The sequence below is a fragment of the Lepidochelys kempii genome, chromosome 1, assembly GCF_965140285.1.
Source record: "Lepidochelys kempii isolate rLepKem1 chromosome 1, rLepKem1.hap1, whole genome shotgun sequence".
NCBI classification, from domain to species: domain Eukaryota; kingdom Metazoa; phylum Chordata; order Testudines; family Cheloniidae; genus Lepidochelys; species Lepidochelys kempii.
The window spans coordinates 21,072,193-21,078,271 of NC_136380.1; positions in this window are offsets into that span (position 1 = coordinate 21,072,193).

A 6,079-nucleotide genomic window follows, 5' to 3' on the forward strand; every position below is an offset into this window, starting at 1 on the left:
TCAGGTTCTCCCCATAGTTTCATTCCAAACTAACTGAATGACAGTAAAGTTAGGAGGTGTGGCTTGCCAATGTCACAGAATACCGGGGATCTGTGGGAAAGAGAAGCTCCAGGCCTGCATTGGCTCCTCTCCTCCCCTTGGCCATAACCTGACCTCTTTCCCATTGGCCACCCACACCAGGCCTGTGTAAAACTCTATTCTCTGAAAGGGCAGGGTGCAGACACAGAGACTAAGTTAAAGTTGCTCATAGGAGCATTAATTTAGGCATAGATGTCTGCTTGGATATCCACAAGTTCTGAAAGGCAGAATGACACGAAGAGTAGTTGCTCTTCAGCTATACCTCCTGAAATTACACAGAGCCCTGATTCCACAAAGCTATGACTGGAGAGAGGTAAATAGCTGGGTCCCCCAAAGATCTCTACTTGGACCTATGCTGCTCAGCATATTCAGAAATGATCTGGAAAAGGGGGTGAACAGCAAGATTCCAAAATTTGCAGACAATGCAAAAATACCCAAAATAGTGCAGTCCAAAGCTGACTGCAAAGAGTTACAAAGGGATCTTACAAAACTGGGCCACAAAATGGCAGATGAACGTCAATGCTGATAAGTGCAAATTAATGCACATTGGAAAAAATAATCCCAACTACACATATAAAATGATGGGATCTAAATTAGCAGTTACCATTTAAGAAGGAGATCTGGGAGACATCCTGGATAGGTTTCTGAAAACATCCGCTCAATGTGCAGTGACAACCAAAAAAAGCTAACAGACTGTTAGGAACCATTCAGAAAGGGATAGATACTAAAATAGAAAATATCATAATGCCACTATATAAATCCATAGTATGCCCATGCCTGGAATACTAGATGCAGTTCTGGTTACCACATCTCAAAAAAGATATATTAGAATTGGAAAAGGTATGGAGAAGGGCAACAGAAATGATATGGGGTAGGGAACAGCTTCCATATGAGGTGAAATTAAAAAGAACGGGACTGTTCAGTTTAGAAAAGAGATGACTAAGGGGGTATATGAGAGAGGTCTATACAATCATGAATATTATGTTGAAAGTAAAGTGAATAGGGAAGTGTTATTTACCCCTTCACGTAACCAGAGGCCACCTGATTAAATTAATAGGTATGCCTTAAAGGGACAACCAGCCTATGATAGATAGAAATAAGAAAAAGGTAAGGACTAGAGATGATCAGAAAATGGAATTTCTGTTCCATGGGAAAGTTGAAATGTCAAAATTTCTAATTAAAGATTTTGTTTCAGTGTCAAATCTTTTCATTTCAATAATGTAAAAATGATTTGTTTCAGGAATGTTGAAATGTTACAATGTAAAATATTACATATAATGTATTATATAAAATAAGCATAATGTATTAATATATTTTAATATGGTGTAAAAGTAGAAATGAAAATGATCTAAAGAATTAAGCTGAAACAACAGTTTTTTACCTTATCAACACTAAGTGTTTCAACATTATAAAAATGAGTGGGAAAATGAAATCTTTTGACTATTTCCTGGCAAAATTTTTTACAAACTTGATACCTTTCCATTTTGACTCAGTAGCATACTCAACATTCAAGATCCCCCAAAGCAGAAGTTCAAAATGGTGTTCCCTCTATGTAACTTTGAGATGCTTCCAATGTGGCCCTTTTTTCAGTCCACCCAAAATATTTATTCATTCCTAACCCATGCCACCCTCTCCACTCCTGATAGCCCTTCCTCACATCTTGGAGGACAACTCTTCCCCTTGCAACAGCAATAGCTCACTCAAGGCCCCCTGGATTCCTGTGTCCCAAAGCACTGTTTTGAAGTTTGCAGTCTCACAGTTAGAAAGTGAGCCAAAAGCGTCTTCAATAAATACAGGGTAGACTACTGTGGTGCATACCTGTTCTGTCCTGTGCCCATCTAACCACTGGTGTTTTCCTCTAAGGCTTTAACCTCAATGTGAAGAGAAGAGCGGCTCAGGGAAAATGTGAATTATTTATGCCTTCTTGCTGAAAGCATGAGTGGTGTTAGTAGAACCTCGTTTGATCGAATGGATTTGTAAAGACAGTTTCTGTAGCAACACAGATCCTTGCCCAGCAAAATGTCATCTGACTTGTCATAGGTAATGCAGAAAAGCCAAAAATATTTACATGCACAGCTGGGAGTTCCATAGAAGTCCCAAGGGAAAATGTATGTTGGCTTGACCCCCTCCCCATCCTCTCAAGAGCCAAAAAGAAGTGATTAAAGATGAATGATGGGCTGCTTTGGATTCAAGAAGGAAGATGTACAGTGAGGTTTCAGAGAGATCACTTTCAGACCATATTTTACGAATATTTCTATTAACAATCTGGACGACAATGCAAATAGCACAGTAATTAAACAAACAGATGGTGCTAAATTGAGAGATATAACACATAGCAGTGAAGACAGAAATAATAAAAAGGGATGTTAAGTGTTCTGAGATTGGAGAAGAGAATATACAGTAGGACTGACAATTCTGGACTGACAAGAGCATGGACAAGTGAATCCAACTGGTCTTTTCCCATCTGGGATTTTGTTTGCCAACAACCATGACCCAAGGTTGAAGGCTATCTGTCTGCCTCTTCTTGTAAAGACGAATCATTCATAACCAGAAATCAGCAATTTCTTTGCAGTCTGAAGATTTAATTTTTGGTATCTCTGACGTTTCCTACAGAATGTTAGTTTTCTTTTTAAAAATAAATGTCTAATACATCTGCTTGCAAAGCTGAACTTCAGACTATGAACAAACCGATGCAGTGCTCTCACAGAACTAGTCAGCACACCAATTTTGGATTAATATGCTACTTCCTAGTGTTGACACACTTGCTTGTCTATACTACATGGACACTCAGGAAAATTAATACAAACTAATTTTTGAATTGGATTAGTTAAACCACATTAAACACGCAGGGGTTTAATGAGGTTTAATTAATCCACTTTAAATTTACCCTCCCCCCCTCCATGTGCAGATCCTGCTGTTAAGGACTGAAGGTTCCTAGGCTATGGCTACACCAGAAAGTTTACAGCACCACAGCTGCAGATGTAAACACTCCAGTGTAGGCGCTCTAAACTGATGGGAGAGAGCTCTCCCATTGATTTAATTAATCCACCCCCAACGAGTGGCAGTAGCTATGTTGGCGGGAGAAGCTTAGGTTGGTGTAACTTATGTTTCTCAGGGGGTGGCTTATTTACACCTCTGAGCAACATAAATTATACCGACATAAGTGGTAGAGTAGACATAGCCTCAGTGAACTTTAATGTAATACTGGTCTGGTCAACACTAGAAAATTAGGTTGGTTTAAGTATGTTGGCCAGGTGAAAAATCCATAGAAAAATCCACACCCCAGAGTGCCGTAGTTAAGATAACCTAAATCCCCATGTAGAATTGTTCCAATGACTTAGCTACCACCTCTTGGAGAGGTGGATTACCTACACCAATGAGAGAAACCCTCCCCTCAGCGTAGGTAGTTTCTACACTTAAGCACTATAGCCAAGAGCTGTTGCACTGTAGCATTTCAAGTGTAGACAAGCCCTCAGTCTCTGGGTTTTTCCAGGGTCACACCATGCTCACATGCTGGTGCTTGGCTTTCTTGCCTTTTTACCTCTCCCAGACAGTCCTGTGTGTTCCCAGCTTCTTTTCTGTGTGTTCTATCACACACCCACACCCTCCTGGTCACAATACACATTGAACCCTGAGTCTGCTCCTATGATGCTAGTTTCTGGGCAGTCTCTATTAGGCTTTGTTTAAGTCCATGAGTGATGCAACCCCATACTCTGGGTGTCCCTAGCCTCTGACTGCCAGAAGTTAGGAGTGGACGACAGGGGATGGATCACATAATGATTGCCCTGTTCTGTTCATTCCCTTTGAAGCATGTGGCATTGGCCACTGTCGGAAGACAGGATACTGGGCTAGCTGGACTATTGGTCTGACCCAGTATGGTCATTCTTATGTTCGTAACTGTCTCTTACAACTATCTTAAATGGAGGATTCGTTCATACATCTGCCTGCCCCTGAAGGAGGTTTTAACTCAACCCATAACAAGGTTTCACCCACCTCATTACAGTATAGTGCTCGTGTAGACACGGTCCAAGTTATAGCTGTATAACTTTAATAGTTTTTAGAGTAGCAGCCGTGTTAGTCTGTATTCACAAAAAGAAAAGGAGTACTTGTGGCACCTTAGAGACTAACCAATTTATTTGAGCATAAGCTTTCGTGAGTGTCACGGTTCCTCCCCCACTCTGAACTCTAGGGTACAGATGTGGGGACCTGCATGAAAAACCTCCTAAGCTTATCTTTACCAGCTTAGGTCAAAACTTCCCCAAGGTACAAAATATTACACCTTGGACTGGCCGCTACCACCACCAAACTAATACTGGTTACTGGGGGAAGAGCTGTTTGGACGCGTCCTTCCCCCCAAAATACTTCCCAAAACCTTGCACCCCACTTCCTGGACAAGGTTTGGTAAAAAGCCTCACCAATTTGCCTAGGTGACTACAGACCCAGACCCTTGGATCTTAAGAATAATGAACAATCCTCCCAACACTTGCACCCCCCCCCTTTCCTGGGAAATGTGGGATAAAAAGCCTCACCAATTTGCATAGGTGACCACAGACCCAAACCCTTGGATCTGAGAACAATGAAAAAGCATTCAGTGTTTTACAAGAAGACTTTTAATAAAAAATAGAAGTAAATAGAAATAAAGAAATCCCCCCTGTAAAATCAGGATGGTAGATATCTTACAGGGTAATTAGATTCAAAAACATAGAGAACCCCTCTAGGCAAAACCTTAAGTTACAAAAAAGATACACAGACAGAAATAGTTATTCTATTCAGCACAATTCTTTTCTCAGCCATTTAAAGAAATCATAATTTAACACATACCTAGCTAGATTACTTACTAAAAGTTCTAAGACTCCATTCCTGGTCTATCCCCGGCCAAGACGACTACAGACAGACACAGACCCTTTGTTTCTCTCCCTCCTCCCAGCTTTTGAAAGTATCTTGTCTCCTCATTGGTCATTTTGGTCAGGTGCCAGCGAGGTTACCTTTAGCTTCTTAACCCTTTACAGGTGAGAGGAGCTTTCCCCTGGCCAGGAGGGATTTCAAAGGGGTTTACCCTTCCCTTTATATTTATGACAGTGAGCTACAGCTCACTTCATCAGATGATTTAATAGTGTAGCTCAAAACTATGTTCAAAATGAGAGGGGTCAAGAGTTGTATGAGAATTGATTCATTTATGGGCTGTTCTCATAGTTTTTTACAATCATTTACAGTGCTTAGTTATTACAGTAAAAGACGATCGTTTACAGTGCTTAGTTATTATAGTAAAAGATGATCTGAAAAACAGATTGTCCATCTGAAACAGGGACAACTGCAGGGCGTGTGCAGCACCTCTGGCCAGCCTGAGGGGCTGTTGGGAAGGCGTGAATGAGGATGGAAGAAGGAGTTGTGCTTAGTGCCACATGGAAGCAGTACAGGCGCCAGCCCAGCCTGCTTGGGCTCTGAAAGAACAACAGGACAGAGCAGGCTGTATAGTCTGGGTCTCCCTTAGCACTGGTGTCTGACACCACGCAGGATGTTGTGAGGACAACAGAGCGTCTAGCACAAACTTGGCTGCCTTTATTGGCGTTGTTTGCAAGCCACCAGGCTTCAGGGTGGTTAAGTAGGCCTCAGACCAGCCCGAGTTGCCATGCCAACAGCTGAGCGAACGGACTGGCCAATAGGAAACTAGGTCTCGGATGGTACACAGCGCTTGACGAGGCAGCTGAAGAAAAGTACGGGTGTAGGCGGTGGAGTTACGTGGAAGAAGCAATCATAATTTAGAACTTCGGGGAAGGGCGGGTTTACAAGAGAGAACCAATCAAAATTTAAACCAGTAAAGAGAGGCGGGATTAAAAGCCACAACGAATCAGGAATGAGGGAAGAAACAAACCAACCAATTGTAACACAGAGCGGCGAAGAGGACCCGGGGTTTAGTGCGAGAACCAATCACGTGAAAAAATAGCCAATCACAAGTAGCTACGTTACCAGGGAGCCAATCAGAAAAAGCGAGGTCTAACAT